This window comes from Symsagittifera roscoffensis, chromosome 3 (assembly GCF_963678635.1).
Source record: "Symsagittifera roscoffensis chromosome 3, txSymRosc1.1, whole genome shotgun sequence".
Lineage (NCBI taxonomy): Eukaryota > Metazoa > Xenacoelomorpha > Acoela > Convolutidae > Symsagittifera > Symsagittifera roscoffensis.
In genome coordinates, this window is record NC_087064.1 from 37,886,960 (window position 1) to 37,909,653 (window position 22,694).

General features: G+C 35.9%; 1 protein-coding gene across 1 annotated transcript in view; it reads left to right on the top strand.

Annotated features, from left to right (window-relative positions):
- LOC134842146 (sorting nexin-12-like) overlaps positions 1 to 22,694 on the top strand; it is a 457,691-nt gene that overhangs the window by 177,489 nt on the left and 257,508 nt on the right. The gene's annotated exons all lie outside the window — the stretch shown is intronic.

Genomic DNA, 22,694 nt, shown 5'->3' on the forward strand with positions numbered 1-22,694 from the left:
TGCCAAAATGTCTCTGCAAAATAAAGCATTCATCTTTTCCGGAGGAAAAATTTATTTCAGGGCTTGAATAAATTTTTCTCGGCTTATCTTTGCTGTAGATTTGATCTGATCGCTCGCTTATTTCGCTCGAAAATAATTTTTCATCCGGTTTTCCTCAAAACTGGGAAAACTTTTTGAAAATTTCTGATGTAACTCGAATCTCAACTGAAAAATCTTTAATATTGTATATTACTTGATTCATTCCGATGAATATGTGTTGCAAATGATTTTGTGTGGATGGGATAACCCCACCAGTACTGGCTCAAAACTGTAGGGTTAAAATCTAATAGTAAACTAATAAGTATCGTAGATGGACAGATTACGAGTAGAGTTGATAGATACTTTGTACTGAATGATTAGACGTGTGCAAACACCCTGAATAAAGGTGTAGAATAGATAGAGGTATGGAATAAGCACTCAGTTTCGAATAGCACTGTATCTTCTTAAGGATGTCGCGCAACTGGATAAACACACACAACAGCACCACGCTGTGATCGGTTAGATATTATGGCCTTGAGAGAGGACATAAAACATATTGAATACATAAGCACATATGCATGAAGAACGTAGTAAACACACGCAAATTATGCGAAGTACCGAAGGCCGCATCATGAAATTCCTCGCGGGAGGAGAAAATTTTATCCTTAAGATAAGGATTAAGTTTGGCACAGAGGTTAACGAAAAGAACTACAGGGCCAGCCTGTATTGAGAGTAAACTGTGAACCGAAGTGATGCACAAGAGTGGCGAAAAGTTTTTTTAATAGAATTTAAGAGAATGAAGATGAATAAGCTTGATGAATAAGCTCGATGTGCTTGTGGGGAGAAGTGAGATTGACCAACGGTATGACTGCCGAAGTCGATTGTTCGAAGGCCTGTTCCTCTACTGGTTTGACCGCGTGACGAAGAGGGTCCCCAAAAATCCTTATGGGTTTTTTGCTGCGAGCCGAAGCTCTTGTCGTATCCGAACAATCCGGAGCCTGATTGAAATCGGCATTTACAAGCGCAGCAGCGCTTTTTCCAGTTACTACGCTGGGGCGAGTTGCGGCTGAGATATATGGAGGTCTGGTGTCGGCGCATTTTGGGCGAACTGGTGATTGGCCGTCAAGGTCTCTTTCCCAAGAGACCCGTTCACTGGAGGCGACTTCCCCGGCGTCGTAGGGAGCATCTGATTGGGGGGGGGGTAGAAACTGAGATCGGGGAGGAGAAGAATTATGAGTCTCCGGATTATTGAGGTTGGCAACCGAACCATCACTAGAAGAAGAGTCGGCTGTGAGGTCGACAACTGTAGGGTCTGCTCTGGACTGAGAAGGAGGGTGGCATCTCGGATGCAAAGACAACTGTGGTTTTGGGCTATTCGGCGTTGCGATGTTGCTATTCTATCGCACTGCGTACCGTGATTGGCTGAAATGTCACGAAAGTTGGGATTAAGTTTTGGACAAGTGTCTTTTTTTTCGGTATTATTTTCATTTGTCTGTGATGTACCTGTTATTTGTAATCTTGATAATTGTGAATTTCGCAATTTTATACAAAAAATTATTGGAATGTCGGTCTTTATTTTTTCTGAATACTCCTACACGGTTAAGTTACTCGGGAAAAAAAAACTTCTAGCTTACTTGTTTTGAAGGCTCGACCCGGTTTTGGCATGACACTGAGGCGCCGGCTGTGGGACAACGCTGGAATGGTGGATTCGGAGGCATGAGAGGAGAACCGAAGAGTGTTTCTTGTTCGCCCCGTTTTAAGTCTATTCGCAAGGGACGAGTGGCGTGTAGCGAGTTCCCTCATAATCAGGCGTCCTTCTCCAGTGGTAGATTGCGTTTCTGTTAAGCCCAAGCATTAGCGGCCTTCGCAAAATCCTCTAACGCTGTATACGGCTCGCACTCCGAAACTTTTAAGCCCAACATTGGATCGAATCTTGACGACACGTGAGGACTGGAACTAACTCGAGGAACCTTTTTTACTCCGTCTCGGCTATAGTCTTGGCTCGCGATCTGTGCAGAAGTCAGCAAGTTCCTCTCAAAACATTAAGGCAGTGTTTCATAGGTTACAATAAGATTAAATGCTTGGGAGAATTCAGTTTTCGGCTTACGACCGAAAGTTAGCTCAAAAAGAGATTTCCTGAAGACAGAATGTTTAGTTTTTCTAATGTCTTCGAATATTTGTTGTAGAGTAGAGTAGGTTTTAAATTGCCAAAGTTAGGATCAAGTTTTTCAATCCGTATGATTGTCTGGATCGTACGCTGAAGAAGTTTAAGTAAGTGTTTTGTCCCTCGTGCTATACAAAATTGACTAACAAAAAGTGACGTAAGCTTAGAGAACCTATCAATTGCTGCTAGAATTAGGCTTTTCTTGTTTTTTTTAATCAACTATCGGACAGTAAATATCAAGTTCCAATTCTTGGTTAGGGTCCAACTCTGGTTGCGGCTTACAAGCATAAGACTTTGAAGTCGACTTTAGGTTCTTCCAAAAAGGGTACTTTGTTCGAAATTGGCAAGTTTTGATGAAAAAGCCACCAGATATACTCGGAGGCAGACATCATCGCCTCTTGACCGGGATGCGAGCAGTGAAGACGTGCTAGAACGTCCGAACGAAGCTGTTCGGATATCGCCAAATTTTTGTCGAATATCACACAGTTGTTGACCACCGCTGCCTTGCTCCAGAATTGCACCATGTAAGCGCCCAGTTTATTGAATGAGGATACGTCCTTTTGATGATAGCTTGTAGCATTGGGCCCAGAGACTGTTCCTCCTCCGTCAGTTTGGCCTATAGATCAGCGTCGAAGAGGCCAGGTAAACCCACAAGATTCTACTTGCTTCGGTTGATTAAGGGTTTTCATGTTATCGATAGCAAACACCCCACCTTGGCAGACGCTTGAATCCGTGCTCGTTTGGCAAGACGCTTACGTTTGAGGCTTTCGATAAACTTGACCAGCCCCTACTTTAAGATAACTGAGCAGGCTGCCACAAAGAGGTCACGTGAGGCACTTTCTCGGGTCTTTAATCGATTGCGAATGAGGTCGACCCTGATCCCTCGGGAAAAAGCACGAGAGCGAAGTGATCTTGGAACAGCAGTAGGCCGCATTGGGCTGGGGCGAGGAAAAATGGGAGAAGTTGACGAGAACGTCTCGACAAATGTTTGAAGATGGTTCTGCTCGAGGGTGTTATTCAGTTTAAGAAAGTATTCATTGCATCATTAATTTGAAGATTATTAACATTAGTTTTAGAGCAAGTGAATGATAGGTGATCAGGTCAGAGACAATGATTTGTCTAGCGTTTTTCGATATTTACGATTTCTAATTTGCATACCTATCTGTGACTGGCTCAAAGCTCTCACGCATAATTCATTGCCCTCTAGCGGCCAGCGAAGAGAGAATTTATTTTGAATAATGCAAGTTGATTGGTCGAGAGAGAAATTAAGCGACTCGTTGCACTCTATATTAAAAGCCCGATTGTGATTGGCCGAGTTTCGAATCGAAAATAGTGCCGCTCCCTTGCGCACGAGTACGGGCACGAGAACGCTCTGCACAGTTTACAGCTTCGCTTGAGAGGAACGAGATTTGACCTGAATCATAACTATAGGCTGTGATCGATTTATGGAATCTCTATTCCAAATGACCGGTATTAGCGGAAAATGAAATTATCCTCACCCTGTTGTTGATGAGCGAGCCGTTATTAATGAAATTAACAGCCTTATTTAAAGCTTTGGTTGATTTGATGACAAAAGTTCGTCGTAACTAGAAGGCTTAGGTGCTGCGATTTTAGGGTGGCCAGACATATAGTCCACAATTCCCATAGTCACCCCTGCGACATGATTAACCTCAAAATTGAAAGATAGAAGACGATCCGCCCAGCGGATAAACCGTGATTGGTAAAACTTGATACCAAAGTGCTCCTTAAGAGCCGAGATAAAAGCGTTAGGACAGCTAATCTAAAGGAACGTGCGAAAGACCACACGATAGCAAATAACTGAAGTTCGTTCTTACTCTATCTATGCGATCTTATGTCCTTAATTTAGCAACTGAATCGCAAGACGTCGTGCCGCAGTTTGCGACTTCATATTAACATATGTACGACTTTCGTGACTTTCCAGACTTTCGAGATAGTACCTCGCGGCATTCCGCGACCAGAATATGGTATAAACAGTGTTCCGCGACCCATATCGCGGCTGTCACAGCATTGGATTCAGATTTTTCCAAGTTAATAACCATGTTCAATTTGATGTCCATATTTTGCAAAAAAAAAATTCTGAATCCTTTTAAGTATTTCGCAAAGAAGGCGTGTAATATGTATATCCATACATGCTTCAGAGAGGTACTAAACCCATCCTTATTCGACCAAAACTTATGTGGCCGCGAACATGACTATGGCCAAAATTTTCTAAAACAGATCTGAAATAATCTTTTTCAGATCTAAATTTCAGATCTGAAATAGGTTGTTAAATGTTAAAATAACGCTTGGATACTTAAGGATTGGTTATTTCAGATCTAGTTTCAGGTCTGAAAATTTCTTTTTCTTGATTATTTCAGATCTGAAAAAACGTATTTCAGATCTAATTTCAGATCTGAAGTTATGTTTTTTTTTGGTTATTTCAGATGTGAAAAAATCAATGATTCGGACTCAATTTTTGCTATTTTTGTTATAGCTTCTGCTAGCTACTAGCAGGTACTCAGCATAGTCTCACGAGACTGGCGAAGTATGTTCCACCAATCATGAGATAAATATTGGAAACGCATAATGGAAATCAAAATATGTACAGGCTTTTTAACAGTTTTTGAAGACTTTTTAACACAGTTGAACAAGAAATTTAGTTCGAAAAAAAAACTGTTTGTGACAATGTTCCGAAGTTTTTCTGACCGCTAGTTAATCTAAACATAATTGTGTATTGCAAAAACATCAAAAAATAAAAACTCAAAGCCCAAAAATTATAATTTGATCTGAAATTCTGTTTTTCAAGGTTATTTCAGAACTGAATTTTTCCATTTCAGATCCAAATTTCAGATGTGAAATTTGTATATTCTTTTCAAGATCTGAAACAAAGAATTTCAGATCTGAGAATCAACTTATGTAAGAATGGTATAGATTTAGAATTTTTGCTATTACTTCTAGAATCTTAAGAAAAGCTCCGTTTTGCTCTTTCCCATAAGCAGGATTGCTTGATGCATGCCTTCAATGACACCCGGTTTTGTGATGTAAGTTTAAGTAGGTCCGGTATGAAGCGCTGCAAGTGGTCCGGTATGAAACGCTCCGGTATGAAACGCTGCAAGTTACTTTAATGATCGAGGAGGTTATAGGTCCTTGATAAAATCCATCTTGGAAAACTTAGCCATTTTCATCGATTTCATAACCTAAACAAACAACTTGATTCACAGAAAGTTCGCACTTACTATATTTTAACGCCCATCCTTTTTCGCACAAGCGTCGCATCACCTTGTCAACAAGCAGATTATGATCGTAAACATCCCCTTGTGTCACGATCAGCATATCATCCAGGTAACAGATCACCCCATCCAGATCAATGAGTGTACACTCAGCGGCCTTTTGGAATGGGCATGTCTGTGAATACATAGAACCCCCGTCTTGAACCTATAAGTACCGGTTGCCTCTCCACATAAGATGCTGAAATTACAATGACTGCTAGTTAGATCAGAAATAGGTAATTGAAATAAAAGTTATCTGAGGTCTACCGATGTGAACTACACTTGTCCCGGAACATCCTTAGTAATGATCTGAGCTGCGGAATCAATGAGTTCAAGCATTTTAAGCATCTGGTACTCGTTCTTCTCGATTTGGGCGTTCTTAGGCTTCGCGTTTAGGGTTAACTTAATTGAATTATCTTTCTTTGGAGTTGAGACTTTGGGGGCAGTAAAATGGACGGTCGTACAATTTTCAAGATTTTCTATATGTTTGTCTTTTACTAGAATTTTGATCTCCTGCGCCACCCCATTTTGGATATATATAGGGCTTTTTCGGCCTTTAACTTGACGAGGGATTATACCTTGAAGTTGGTAATAATCTAATGGCTCTTTGACCGGCCCAAACTGTTGAAAACATGAGCGTACCTTTTGGCGAAGTGGTTTCACCAATACTCCAGAATTGCCTCCTTAGTTAGAAAATCACTTTCTATCCTCTTTGTTTGGGCATGCAAATTCAAACCAAGCATGTTATGAGTTCAATTTTCTGACACCAAGAAGGACGCGGCACTCACCTTCAATCCGTTGGACGAAAGTGGGATTATGATCGCACCAGGCTTTTTGCTACAGTCCACATAAATGGTGTTTAGCGAGAATCGCGCGACATCTTTAAAGATGAGATTAGGGTTCTTTTGAAGAAGGAGGTTAGCGTACATTGGTTGAGAAATGACACGGGACTACTCGTGTCGACAGTGGCGTAAAAAAAACTCTGGCACGAACGTAGTTTTATGCTGAGGCTTCGTGATTTACCAGACTGGGACTGAGGAAGCACGATGATGTTTGTTTTATCACGTCCTTAACCATGATTACGTCGTGTTCCTGTTCGCTATCATAATCAACATCATTAAAACTACTTTCCACTATGGTAGACGAAGAGGTCTGATTTTCGTCCTCATGCACAAGATTAACTCTTTGCAAGTAACCTCCCTCGCGGTGCACCGAAGGTCGTCTCTACGACAGTGGGAAAAAAACATCTAAACACACTAACAATTAAATCAATGGTGGGAAAAACACGTTTTTTAAAGCTTGGTAAAGTTGGGAGACAGTTCAGAAAAAAATTTTTGGGTAATGACTGCGTTTAGTTTTAAGGAGCGGAGACTTTTAAAATTATGTCATTTTTGATTAATCTTTGATAGGAATGTTAAATTTACTATTGACTTCTCTTGTACTATTGACTTCTTTTATTGCAAAAGTCCGTTTAATTGATTTTAATCGATTTTGAATACATTAAATAAAAGTGTTACCATTTGATGATATAGTTATTATGGTCAAGTAAACAGTGTAATAGTTTGTCAAATTTAACTTCATAATTGACTATTTTTGATGTCGACAGTGATGCACATTTTTTCTCTGATCTTTTTCTCGTCGTTTTTAGTGTTATCTCAACATTACAGACCTCTCGTATTGATTCATGGCCTTAGTGGTAACTACACTGTATTCGACACTCTTGTTTCCAGAGTAAAAAAGGACTTTCCCGGGATTCAAACTTTCTCACTTGATGCATTCAACAACGAATTCAGTTTGATCACGCTGCAACGACAGGTACAAGAATGATAAGTGGGGTCCTCGATTTTAGATGAAACTCTTGTGAGCTTAAATAAAAGATGAGTTCTGCAATATTCCAGTGACTCTCAAGCTTGACTTTTTGTGCGATTTTATGTCAACTTCAGTTGCGTTTCATCTTGCATGTCAAATTTCTAATTATTTGCATCATAGAAGATGCAGCTTAAGGGAAAAGTATGAATATCAGGTTTAATTTTAAATACTCAAATATCATTCACGCATCCATACAGATTCCGACGTTTAGTCACCTGGTGTTCAATATCTCGCAACAGTTCGGTGACGTCACTCTCTTGGGGTACTCTCAAGGGGGACTTGTGGCCAGGGGGGTCGCGGAGGAGAGTGACAATTGGAACATCCACACTGTGCTCTCCATGTCCGCGCCACGTTCGTTTTTCTCGCATGAAAATATCGACCATCTTTTTCAAAAAAAATAGTATCAGCTCAGATATTATAATTGAACGGGAAATTTTTTTGCGAAGAAATGATACAGAGGTTATCCTGACACAATCTTTTCAAAACGGTTATGATAAATTGAATTTTAACTAATTACTTTCATTATAAGGTTAAGTTTGCCAAATGTTATGATAAGGTTGTTTATATTTTGTTATTTTTGTTTTCTCAAATTATTATTGCTTAAGTTTGTTCTAATCTTTGGAAATTGTACATCCTTTCAACAGCAGAGATAAAACTACTGAACATTTTGATTTGATAATTTTCAGTAGCCGGTGAATTTGGACCACCTGGTCAGCAGAGTATTTTTTTCCCTGTCAAAAACGACAACGTATGGAAACTCTGCTATACTCTGGAATACCAAAACATCTCTGGTTGCAACCAATGGAAAGATCCCTACCATATACCAGAGTATTTACAGCATTCGGAGCTACTGCCATATTTGGACAACGAGATAACTCACTCGTCATCGCAACGATACAAGTCGAACTACGAGCATATCGAACGACTCGTTCTGATTGGTGGACCTGACGATGGCGTCATAGTTCCATGGCAGTCGGCTCAATTTGGGTTCTACGACTCAAATTTGGATGTTGTTCCTATGAATGGCCAAAAGTTTTTCCAAGAAAACTGGTTTGGTCTGAAAACTTTGAACGACGAAGGCCGAATTAAGTATTGTACCCTAGCGAATGTACATCATGGTCTGTGGCCAATCAATGAAAATGTGTATGAAATGTGCATTAAGCCTTATTTAGTGTGAAGCTTAGTAAAGAAACCAGATTTGAATTTAAATGGTTGTATAAAGCTATTTTGAAAATTGCATCTCAATAACTGAAGTAGACCAACTGATCGGACATTTTTACTATCTCACAATTCTGATCGGTATGTGCTTCGCTGAATATTTGATTTTAGGGAAACTATTCTCACACACGCAATTAACTGAGTGATTTCTTCAAAAATGTTGAAGATTACGCCACCTCCCCCTCCCAGTTCGAGGTCCGCGTTCTATGTCCAGAAGTTCGCAACCGAAATACATGCGCGACCGAAATGATCCGACATGCATTGGCGGGACAGGCACATACAATATGGGCCCTGCCCAGACTTCGGGGCTGACAAAATCCGTCGCGAGTTTCGCAATAAAGGCGGTCATGAAGCGAACAGCTCGAATATCCCGACCGTAAACACCGTTTCTATTTTATATGCAATTCGTGTCTTACGCGCTAAAACTTATAGTGTTCGCCAGCTGAGTAATATGAGTTTCAATAGCACAATATATCGCTTAGAAAATACAATCATTAAAAAAAATGCATTCAAAATTCCTTTTTATACCTTTTGCAGTTGTTGTATTGATTCCTGATGAATAAGGGTTTTCCCTTATAATGTTGTTCAAATATCATGTGTAAACTCTATCTATGCGATCTTATGTCCTTAATTTCGCAACTGAATCGCAAGACGTCGTGCCGCAGTTTGCGACTTCATATTAACATATGTACGACTTTCGTGACTTTCCAGACTTTCGAGATAGTACCTCGCGGCATTCCGCGGCCAGAATATGGTATAAAAAGTGTTCCGCGACCCATCTCGCGGCTGTCATAGCATTGAATTCAGATTTTTGCAAGTTAATAACAATGTTCAATTTGATGTCCATATTTTTGCAAAATAAAAGTCTGAATCCTTTTAAGTATTTCGCAAACGCTCGAAGTCGGTGCTTTAATTAGTTTTCATGTATTGGTGCTGCATGTCAGATACATGCCTATTTTTACAGAGCCTTTTAAGTTTGTGATAGCTGTCTAACACCAGATCATGTCTAATATCTTTTGTCTAATATCTGACCAAAAATCTATGGCACGGCACGTGAGCACTGGAGAAGACGTGTAATATGTATATCCATACATGCTTCAGAGAGGTATTAAACCCATCCTTATTCGACCAAAACATATGTGGCCGCGAACATGACTATAGCAAAAAATCCCGTACCCAGTAAATTTTCTAAAACAGATCTGAAACAATCTTTTTCAGTTGTAAGTTTCAGATCTGAAATAGGTTGTGAAATGTTTAAATAACGCTTGGATACTTTAAGGATTGGTTATTTCGGATCTAGTTTCAGGTCTGAAAATTTCTTTTTCTTGGTTATTTCAGATCTGAAAAAACCAATTTCAGATCTAATTTCAGATCTGAAATTATGTTTTTCTTGGTTATTTCAGATCTGAAAAAATCAATGATTCGGACTCAATTATTGCTATTTTTGATTGTTATAGCTTCTGTTAGCTACTAGCCGGTACTCAGCATAGTCTCAAATTCGAGACTGGCGAAGTATGTTTCACCAATCATGAAATAAATATTGGAAACGCATAAGTAGCCAATGAAAATCAAAATATGTACAGGCTTTCTAACAGTTTTTGAAAACTTTTTAACACAGTTGAACAAGAAATTTAGTTCGAAAAAAAAACTGTTTGTGACAATGTTTGGAAGTTTTTTTGACCACTAATAAATCTATACATAATTGTGTATTGCAGAAACATCAAAAAATAAAAACTCCATTTTTTGCTCGAAATGCATAAATTACAATTTAACAAAGGATTTCTAAGATCTGATTTCAGATCTGAAATTTTGTTTCTCAAGGTTATTTCAGATCTGAAGTTTTCCATTTCAGATCCAAATTTCAGATCTGGAATTGGTAATTTCTTCTCAAGATCTGAAACAAAGAACTTCAGATCTGAGAATCAAATTATGTAAGAATTAAAGAATTTCAGATCTTGCACAGAAAATCCCTTGGGTACGGGTTAGTTTGTTTGAGCAAAAAAGTCAACAATTTTTTTTATAATTTTGTTTGATTTTTTTTCGACAACCATCCCCCACACATTGTGTGAAGTACAAAAATATATTTTTGACATGAAACAAAGTATTAAATAGACCAAAGAGCATGTCTCAATCCATTTTGAAATGATTTCTAATACTCATTAAGTATCCGCTTACGCGTTATTACCACGAAATATAACGCTCGTTAATTGTCCCAACGAGGCCGAATTGGCAATTTTTAAACTCCAATAACCCCCATAACAACAATACCTTTTATCTCCACCTCCCATCGGCCCGCTTTGTTGAAACGTACTTGCAGTTCTAAAAATACAGAAATTTTGGAAGTAATAACATTTAAAGATACAAGAACAGTTTCAGTTTCAGAATTAAGTTTAAACATAATCCTGTTTGGCCGTAGGTTGCCAAATTTATTGAAATGTCTCATATAACAAAAAATACGCCGCTTGATGATTTTATTTGGAAACATACTTGGTGCTACCCATATTTGGAAATGTAGGCCAACGCGGGTTTAGAGGGGACAGAAAATGCATCGCACCTAACAAACCTTTGAAAATCAAGCCTTTGGTCAGCCAAAATTACGCCTTTTAATTTTTTTTCATCTGATTACATTCTGAAAGTTTCTCTTCATCTTTTTGTACTTTATGCATCAGAAAAAGAAGAAAATGATCTGAATAATTTCTCTTTATGCAGCCAAAAGTAAACAAAACTGCTTGTATCAGGCTCTGAGTGTTCCGGCTGCATTTTAGGGTCTATGGAGCAGTAATAACTTGAAAAAATTAAATGTAATAAATAAGTGAAAAAAAAAACAAATAGAAAATGAGATTTTGGATCAACCGTACAATTACCTTCTCCCCCCCATTTGATTTAGGCGCAGAAAAAATGGATAACTTTGAGTATACCTTAGATTGTTAATAACAGCATTGAAATGCATTTACACAAAAAAATTGTGACAAACAATTTTGTGTGCGCGTTTGTTCGAAATGCATACATTTTATAGAATTAATTTTCAAATTTAATACGTGGCTAGGGGTGAACTTGTACAATTGGTCATTTAAGGGGGGGGGGGAGAGATTGTACGGTTGATCCGAGATTTTAAGTGAAAATCATCCCCCACACACCATATAAAGTACAACGTGATAAATTTCCCTCCTAGTAACGAATCAATTATGGCAAATAAGCTAAATGCAACCAATTTGAAACGATTTCTCCACTTACGCGTTAATAGGCCAAAATGGTCATAATAAAACCCCCAAAATTTTACAACAAATGACCACATGTGAGATAACCTTTTTATTTTGATCTCAGGGCAACTAAACCTTTCGAATGACTTTTTTAAAATTCTGTCAAAATTTTCTAGTTTAAACGTCAAAATTTCTCTGGAGAAAAAATCACCCTGGAGCACAAAAAATCCGTCACATTCTTCAAACGTCGGAACAATAAAGGTTGTTTTCATTGTTTGTCGTGGCCGAATTTTTTAGTTCAACTTGCTCAGCAACTGGCTGAACTTCTGTTTGTTTTTCTTGAAGTTAATTGCCACTTTTTAACAGATTGCGTCACAGATTGCGTCTAAGCCGCACTCAACAAATTATGATAAGCAGATGAAATCGCACGGAAGTTTATCTAATTTAATGCATGCGAAGTCTTATTGGTGTGTAGTTGAATAAATTTGTATCAGAGAAGACCATTGAGTTGTTTTGTTGGGGCAGTACTAGAGTGCCAAAGTACATCAGTGCCGAAAATCCAAGTTCAGTTCCACAGTGCCCAAATTGTTTTGAATATTGTTTTTCCTCAACCCAAATCACTGACAATTCATTATGTTTTAAATGGACGAAAGCCGAACGGACAAAAAGTGATGCCGCTTCTTAAACTAACAATTCCCCAGCGCGGCGTCATAAATTTTTGTATAAAAAAAACAATTATCTCAGCAAATTGGCAATTTTTTTTTCGGTTTCGCTCAAAAACAAAACAAAATTCACACAAAACTGCCAACAATTCATAAAAAGAACTAAAAATTCCCAAATATGATCAATTTTGTAGATTGCTTAACACATTTTTAGTTTTGGCACTATTGTATTTCGGCACTGTTCAACGCCCCCGTTTTGCTGTTGAAATTGAATACATACTTCCCTTCTCCGTGGTGTCAAAACGTGGTGCGCGTGGTGTCAAAACGTGGTGCACCTTCTCCGTGGTGCACCTATAGATGCGGTGGTTGAGTTGTTTAATTATGTCTGTTTCAGACAAAAGGAAAACAAGTACATATACCTTTATTTATACGCCGAAAACGAATAATGCTAGAGCAAATAAAGTTTTTACATTTTTGCATGAAAAACAAATTTTGGCGCGTACTTCAGGTCTCCTTTTTCCTTTGCAATCTTTCCACCAAAACTGGTCAACAGAATCGTTTTGCAGAGGCTGGGAGAATTCATATTGAGAAATTGTTGAGACATTGCTCAGACTCAAAACGAGACCTGAAATAACTAACTCCTAATGATCACAATTTTTGAACCCTTTTCAGAAAGAAAAATAGAAACTGTCTTTTGTGCATTATTTTCCTGCTTTTCCAGACGTGTTTAAAAACCTTGCTTTCTATTTATACGAGGTTTTGGCGGTAGCGCAATCATAATCATTAATTGCTAGGCAAATTCTATCAAAATTTCTGAACGTTATTATTAATCATAATAAAATCGTTCCAAGTGAAGTAAGTAAGCGAACAGCATTACAAAGGAATTTTTATTTAACAAAACATCACTTGAGAGAGCACCATAAGACTAATTTAACTCAGGTTTCAGGCATTTTATACGGAAACAACCTCTTAGTTAGGGGGAAAGAAAAAATTGGCCCAAATTAATTACAAAAAAAAAGAAGCTGAAAACTTACCGGTTGTTATGAAAAGAAATTGGTGGTTAAACAGAATTTTTTTTTAGCAATTCTGAAACTTAAGGGAATGAAAAAATTCTTTAGGAAGACCCGGGTTTTAGCAGCAACCGACTGCTTAGATACCAATTTTGCATGTAGTGCAACAAATAGTTATATATCATTTAGTTGATAATTTTTGTTGCAACTTATAAATAACTTTAATTGAGAAAGTTCTGAATGGCATTCATTCTGTATTTGCAGTACTTATTTAGCAGTTCATAAATATGTAATTTTTGAACAGTGAAAACTATACCTTGTTTTTCCGACCACAGATAGTTGGAAGAAACCTTGTATTCGGATGGGTTTTAGTTTTTTTCCCTTTTTTTCTTTTTCTCTTCGCTTTTATTTATCAAATAAAAACCTCAGACAAACTATAAAGTTAAGAGAAGGTAAACTGAAGATACAACATATTTCCCGAGAGTTTTGCGCAACTGGTTTTCTAACTCAAGCGATACTCTGCAAGTTTTGCACAGCTCAAATCTGTAAAAACATTTATATCTAAAATTGTGGAGTTTCCCTTCCTCATTGCAATTTGTATGCGAAAACTTTCAGCGCCTTAATTTTAGGCAGCAAATGGCTTTTCTGGAGGGGGGGTAGGGTAGACGCTTTTTGAGTAATTGCATTTGTTCTCGGATTTTTTCATTGAGTTTTTCTCGAGCTTTTTCAGGTCATTGGCACTGTTAATTTTAACATATTATTTGTAATTATCTCCCCTAAAACCATATGTCTAGCATTTATGCAGAAAAAAAAACGTAGTTTTTTTGAGGTCTATGAACGAGCAATGGGTTATAATGGATAGGGCATTTCAGTGAAACATAGTTTCCTTAAAAAAGGATACAATAGCATCTATAGAGCCACATTTTATTTTAAATTGAAACTGGATTTAAATGTAAACATAACTTGAGCGAAAATTTATTCAACTTATTGAAAATGAGCTTCTCAAAATACTTGCCGAGAATTGATAATAAAAAATTGGTCTGTAAATTACCAAGACACTTCTCCATACCATACTGTCTTTGCATATCGTAAAATTCTCTGTAATTTTAAATTATCTTTGAAAGTCTGGCATTGAAAAATGATATGAAAAAGCGCTCCCAACAACTCTGAAAAAAAACAGTCTGCGTTTTCATTGCTGTTTTTGGGTTTCAAGTTTTTCGGGTTTTTATTGGTTTCAAATGTAAAGATTTTTTTTCGCGAAAATTTTCATTTCGTCGTCTAATTTTGTTGTCTTTGTCGTCATAAAAAATAAGCAACCAAAAACAATCGGCAAAAAACTCCTTGAACAACCTGGGCAGAATATGGCACGACTTTGTTCCTGGTAGTTTGATTTCAACTCCCAAAAAATTTTCAGAGGGTGAAAAAATTCATTGAAGAGTGGTTTTGCAATTCAAGCTTTTCAATCTTGCATTCTCAGCATCTTTTCCTGATCCTTTTAGTTTTTCTTCCAAAAATTTGATGGCAGATAAACCAATTTTTATTCCAATTCACTAACGGTTTTTTTTCACAGGCTTCGCCTATTTTTGCTCTTTGTTCTTTTTTTGTCTTTTACATTTTTACCCATTAGAACCTGACATTTGAGCTGCTCCAAGCCATCACACTAATTATCGTCAGAATCTAAATTAACGAGATTAGAGAGATAATTTTCTCAAGCTAGTTATAAGTTTTTTTGAAATGCACATTGAAAAAAGTTCAATTCGAACCATTTTTGAAGCTAGAGTCAGTTAAGGTCAACCAACTCTTTTTAAGAAAAACAAATCAATCGTTACTTTCTGTGCTGATTTATGTCGGTACTTTCTGTGCTGATTTCACAGCAACAGATTATGTTTACTAATTTTGACCTCAAATTGTTCTCTTCTTTCAATCAAAAGTGCACCTATTTTGTAATAGGAGAGGAGTAGTTAAAAATTTTTAAATCGTGCTGTTTATTGTCTTTCATTAGAAGAGTTTTTTGTTTAGGACGCCTTCTGTAGTTTACAAATCATCATTAATGCGCTATGAAATTCAAAAAACTATAAAGCATTAAGAACACTTGATCAATTTTTTTCAGCAAAGTATCATCGGTTAAAGAACTTGTGGATGCAGAAATGTATCAAGTTCTGAGAGCAAAAAAATTTTATCAAGTAGTAACTGACCAATTTTTTAAAAATTTATCTCTCGTCTTTTTCCAAAAGAAAAAATTCTAATCAAAAACATATCAGGCAATTAATTTTGCCATTTTTCTCAGAAGGCACTCAAACTATTTCCAACCAATCAAGCCTAGCTGAGTTGAGATTTGGCGAAAGAACGAAAAACACAAGAAAACCGAGCCATTAAAACTTCTAACTGTTACTAAACTGTTCGAATACAATTAGAAGTCATTATCATTGGTTCAATCTATCGTTGAGCAGATATCAGCTCCAAACAGAATACCTTGAAATTCGGTTTTCAACAAAAATTGCCTTTTACAGGTTTTTGCATGTACTTTCAAACCAAAATATTTTTCGGCTCAGGAAAGGCCTGTTGTAATTAGTAAAACTTCAGCGTACTTTTTTACAACCAAAGACCTTAAAAAGTATGTTTTAGGTTCTATTTGCTTACACAAACCAGTTGGGTGCTGGACTCCAAATCAAACAATTTCTGGAAAATTTCGCAGCGCACTCAACCGAAAGAAAAAAAATTATCTGAAAAACTTTAATGAAAACTAAAGTTTTGCACTTGGAAACAGACCCATAGAATATTTAGCACAAAGTTTTTGTCAGCGTCATCTTTTATCTTGCTTATCTTACTTGATTTGCAATTCTCCTCTGCCCAATGATCCATTATTGCAGTTATTGTTACATAAGCACATATTTTTAGTAAATTAACTTTTTCTGGGAGTTCTTGAAAGAATCAATCACCAAACTCGAATTTGAGTGTATGTGGAATAAGCTCTCCATTTCGCTAGCCATCCACAAAAAAGCTGTGGCAAATCTCAACAGCACCGAGGATTAAAGTATTTTGTTTTTCGAGATCTCTGCTAACATCTCTTTGTGGATTGAAACGTTTTTCCTAGATTTATCAACAAACTGAAGATCCTTTTGATTATGTTCAATTCTTCCTCAATGTTCATGATTTGAATGAGTTTTTGTTTTCCATGCGAATGGGTAAGGAGTTTCCTTGTTCTAGTTTTATTGTTTTCGGCGTATAAATAAAGGTACGTGTACTTGTTTTTCTATTGCCTAAAACAGACATAATTAAACAACTCAACCTCCGCATCTATAGGTTTTATCAGAAAGAAAATTAGAATTTGTCTTTCGTGCATTTTTTCCCTCTTCTCGAGACTATTTAAAAAACGTTGCCTTCTATGTATGCGAGGTTTTGGCGATAGCGCATTCATGAACATTAATTGCGAGGCAGTTTCAATAAAAGTTTCTGAAAAATCTTATTAATCATAATAAAATCGCTTCAAGTGAAGTAAATAAGCGAACAGCATTACAAAGGAAGAATACATTAACAAAACATCACTTAAGAGAGCAATGTAGGACTAATTTAATTTTTCAGGCGTTTTGTACGAAAACAAACTTTTAGTTACGGTGAAAAAAAACTTGGCCCAACTTAAGTACAAAAAAAGCTGAAAATTTTACCGGCTGTTAGGAAAAGAAGTTGGTAGTTTAACAGAATTTTGATAATCAATTCTGAAATTTTAGGAAGAGAAAAAAAACTGTTGAGGACAACACGGATTCTAGCATGAATCGACTGCTCAGGTACCATTTTTGCAAGTATTGCAACAACTAGTTATAAATCAATTAGTTGATACTTTTTGTTGCAACTATTAAATAATTGCAACTATTAAATTTGCATTACTTATTTGGTAGTTAATAAGGATGTAATTCTTTAACAGTGAAAACTATATTTTGTTTTTCCGACCACAGAAACTTTGTATTTGGATGTGTTTTCTTTTTTTCTCTTTTTCTTTTTTCGCTTCGTTTTTTTTTCTTCGCGCAATATCAATTATCTCAATTGATCATCGGAAAAAGTCGTCGATAACAATATCAATTTTAAAGCCCAACATGATTAGAAGGTAGAAAAAAAATTACCAACGTCGAGAAAAACGAATTGCCCGTTCGAAATTTTAGAGTTTGTCTTATTTCAGGCGAATAAAAGGAGCGGGCAGGCTTATAATAGTTAGTTTTGAGTTTTTGAAACTAATTTTTATTCAATTTCACTCAATGAAATTAGTAAACGAGAAGTGTTTTCTACCAATTTTTGTTTTTGGGTGAAAAAAGTTTAAAAACAAAAAAAACCTCCAGAAGATTGAAAAAATGTTTTCAATTTTTAAATTTTTTTTTGATTTTTTACAAATTATTATATGTTATTTTATTAAAAATAATCTGAACATTCTGTGTTACTCGCACAGCACCTAGTTATCTATATTTTCTTATCTGTTTGTTTCAACCAAAAACTTTTTGTAACAAAATATTTCAGAAGCCAACCCAATAGCATCTCTAGGTTATTCCATTTTATTCTATCATTTGATGCGTAAACGAAGACTCTGTGTGTACAAAAACACTTTGTAGATAAAAACTTCTTTTAAGTTCAAAAAATTTCTCAGTAAAAAACCCACAGTACTGGCCTATTTTTTTCGAAATGTTTATGTGGGTTTCGAGCACTGATTTTTCATCTATAATTATTCTGAGATATTTAAAAATTCTAAGTTTTTTTCTGTTTTTTTGCCATGTTATGTTTATTTTAGACAAAATAGCTGCTGATTTTCAACCACAACACATAGCTCAATTTATTCTGTGTTAAGTTTCAATTTTTCGCTTGGTAACCAAAAAGAATTCATGGTGATCTGCTTTTCGACTATTTAAAGAAGAGGTTGTTTTTATGACTGTATTATCCGCATCAATTTACATATTACGATTTTGTTGATGAGTGTTGCTGTTTTTATATTGTTAAAAAATTGAATAGAAGCGGGCAAAATATCGAACCTTGTGAGGCACTAAAATTCTTTTCTTCAAATTTCGATTTTTTTCTTAAGATATATACATATTTTTTCTGTTTGCTAAAAGCAATTTCAAAAAAAAGGTTTCTAAGTCCACGTGAAAAATTTTCTTCAGCGAAATGCCCATAGAGACTGTGTTAAACGCGTTTTCAGGTCCTTGAATGTGCATTGGGCTAAGATAGATAGATCGATTCCTTTAAACACAGTTTCCTCAATAAAGAAAACAAAAACATCTATAGTCAGATTCGGATTTGACTGAATACACTGTTCAGGTAAAGAAGTTGTTGAACTTGTTAACACTCAGCTTCTCAAAATACCTACAAAATTTTTTACTGATTAATTTTTGTCTTTTTTTATTAAGAAATTTCTTTTTATTACTTTTGTGTTTTGTGATTTTTTTGTGGTTCTGAAAACGTCGAGAAAAATATGTCCTTGAAATTTTTTCAAAAATACGCATTCAACAAATCATTAAAGACAAGATGATTTTTTTTAGAATAAAAAAACAAATAAAGTTTTATGTGTCAAGGCTATAACTCGTGTTCAAGATTTCGAACACTCTTTCTGTTTTCGAATTTCAGTTGTGTTTCTTGTTTTCAAATAGAAAGACATTGGTGCGAGCAAAAATTTTCTGCAGCCAGGATTTTTTTAATTTGAAAAAATATCTCAAATTTTTTTTTGATAAATTGCTTTTCAGCATTTTAAGTTTTATTAAAAATTAACTGTATCTGATATTTTGGCGCAGTTTTGATTTACCGAATGTTCTTTAGCAATAGATAGTTTTTCGTGGCCGCGCTTTTTTTCATTTCCAATCATTATAGTTTGAAAAGAAAAAGTATCAATTTAGGTTACGCAAAAAAAAAGAAAAAAAAGCACACCAAATTTCTTTTTTCGCTCTGATTAACAAAATAGCAAATGAAAATCTCAGACAAATTACAAACACAAGAAAAGTTAAACTAAAGAGTTAGGATATGTCACTAGAGTTTTGCGCAGCTATTAGCTGGTTTTCTAACTCAAACCACAGCTCACCTCTGTAAAAACATTCGTCCCTAAAAATACGGAGTATCCTTTCCTCGTCGGAATTTGGAAGCAAATACTTTCAGTGATTTATTTTGGGGAGCAAAAGGCTTTTTTTGGAGATGGAGCAGGGTGGATGATTTTTGAGCAATTGCGTTTTTTCTTGGGTTTGTACGTATTTTTGTTTTATTGAGTTTTTCTCGAGCTTTTTCAGGTCATTGACACTGTTTACTTTCACATATTTTTTGTAATTATCTCCCGGCGATCAAATCAAATGTCTGGCATTTATCAGAAAACTACCCAAGACGTTTTTGAAGTTTATGAACGAGCAATGGGTTATAATGGTTAGAGAAATTCAGTGAAACATAGTTCCCTCAAAAAAGGATACAATAGCATCTATAGTGCCATATTCTAATTTAGATCCAAACTGGATTTAACTGAAAACATAACCGAAGCAAAAAAATTATTCAACTTAATGAAAATGAGCTTCCCAAAATACCTGCCGAGAACTGATAATAAAAAATTGCTCTAATAGGAAAAGTCTGGCAATGAAAAAATTATGAAAAAGCGCTTCCAACAACTCTGAAGTTCCATTGCTCTGTTTTTGGGTTTCAAAGTTCTGCATGCACTTTTAAATCGAAACAATTTTTGGCTCAGGAACAATCTGTTGCAATTAGTGTAAAACTTCAGCGTACTTTTTTACAACCAAAGACCTAAAAAGGTATGCTTTAGGTTCTATTTGCTTACGCAAACAAGTTGGGTACCGAACTCCAAATCAAACAGTTTCTGGAGAATTAAAAGCGCACTGAGCCGAAAGAAATACGATTATCTGCAGTACAGACTTTACTTGGAAACAGTTTTGTAAGTTTTAGTAAGTTTTGTTCTTGGAAACAGACCCATAGAATATTTAGCCCACAACTTTTTTCAACGTCATATTTTATTTTATTCGGCCCAAAAAATGATTGCACTCGTTCCTGAAACGTAGGCATGGTTCCACTTTCTCTTTTTAGAGGCCCGAAAACTTGATTAAATGATAATCTCTCTTGTTTAATGATAGTCATGACCAAAACCCGAAAACTTGATTAAATGATAATCTCTCTTGTTTAATGATAGTCATGACCAAAACCCGAAAACTTGATTAAATGATAATCTCTCTTGTTTAATGATAGTCATGACCAAAACCCGAGTTCTCGAAAGATACAATCACCAAACTCGAATTTGAGTGGTTGTAGAATAAGCTCTCCATTTCGCTGGCCATCCACACAAAATTTGTGGCAATTCTCAACAGCACCGAAACTTACAATCTTTTGTTTTTCCAGATCTCTGCGAATATCTTTTTGTGGGTTAAAAATTTTTTCTTCTAGATTTATTAACAAACTGAAGATCCTATTGATTATGTTCAATTCTTCCTCAAAGTTATCGTTTTGAATGACTATTGCGCTAAAAGTCTCGATTTTTTTGAAAAAACTGCTGAGTATTATTTTGAAGTTTTAAGAAGATTTTGGATAGGTGAGAGATATCAGAAAATGCATCATAGTGTTAATTAATTTATCCTTAGAGCATCAACAAGGTATAGTGCAATAAAAAACATAAAAAAGGATGCTGTGCCTGAACATTTCATATCAATAGGAAAACAAATCAAAACATTTTTTTTCATTTTCTCTTTAAGTTGACGACAACTTATGAGATGCCACAAGAAAAATATGCTGGCAGTGAGAGCTTTTCACCCTTTCCGTCTTCAAAATCTAAGGAAAGTAATTTTGCTCGCTTTTTGACAATTAACATAAATTTTCCATTTAGATGATTACAAATTTGCTGGGTATTTTTGCACAATTAACAGTACAAATCACGAAACTGAAATAACAAATGGATCCCAATCACACAAATTCTCTGAATGCGCGATGAACTACTAATTTGAAGTTTTTGCAGAAGTCGTTCACTGCATGCATTGGATGGATTGTATGGCATGTATTGGATGACTGCAAACTCACGGGTAATATCATTGAGATACGCAGTTTAGTTTTTGACACGGCCTTTTGATTTTGCATTTTCTGGCGGAATGAAAAGCCGTCAAACAGTTAAAACACGCAGGTTTCTCTTTCACTCCATCAGGTTTTTCTGAAACCGTTATATTAAGAAGAAGTCGGCAAGGGGCCTTTCTCTGCAAAGCTGATGCAAGTAGCAAGCAAAAATCAACCAGCAATCAGCACCTGCTGTTCAAAATCCTCATATTTTCAAGAAATGTTGAGGGAATTTTCAACTATTTCTTTTGCTCTAGTGCAATATTTAAAACATCTAGAGGTCTATTTTTCATCGTTTTTCGATCCTTTCTTGTTCTCCCCTTCTGTGGCAATTTTTTTTCCGGAAAACATGGCTGTTTTATTGAGCTGTTTTGATTTTTGAGTCTCTTGCCCGAAAACAATTTTTTTTAGCTTAGCTTGCTATTTCGATTATACCAATTAAATTGAAAAGACGTTCTATTTCACTGTCTCTGAGCGTTTGAAGTGTTTTTACAGTTTTATCGTCAGCAAAAACAGTTAAAACCTGACATTGGAAAACCTATTTGAACTCACGTCAACCGTTCCTGTTTCGAACATTCAGGTATTTATTTTTTGTAAAGGAGTTCTGTTACTCTAAAAAGTCTCCTGAACCCCCAGAACGTAAAGTTGATTGTGCAATCGTTGAAAACATTATAAGCCTCGCTGTCTGTTTCTAAGAGTTATGGACTGTTCATAGTGATATAAAACAAATTGCCTGATGCGAACAAACTTCTTAATTTCCAAAGAAACCTAGTGGAAAAAATTCAACTCAATTGTCTAAATTTTTCTATAATACCTAATATCAGGGACAATGTTAGACATCGTTTACGTAACATGATATCAAAAATTTTACATCGGCCGACTGCATATGATCCCACCTTCCATCTTTGGAAGTCCTCATTTTTGATTTGAAGCAGTTGCTAATTTATTTCTGGTCCGAGAAAGCCAACTTTCACTATATCTGACCGGTTTTTCCGACGGTGCGAAAAAATAAAAAACAGCAGGGTTGAGGCAAATTATGAAATTGAGCTAAAAATTTTTCCCTATGAAAATGTTTCACATCACTTGATCAACTTTCCGTTTATGCAAGAAAATTATCGCTGTCACATCTTTTTTACAATAGAGGAAAAACGCTTTTTTCAGGCCCAAACACAACTGGTAGCTGCTCGAAATCAAACATCGATCTTTTCATACAGGTTCGGTGC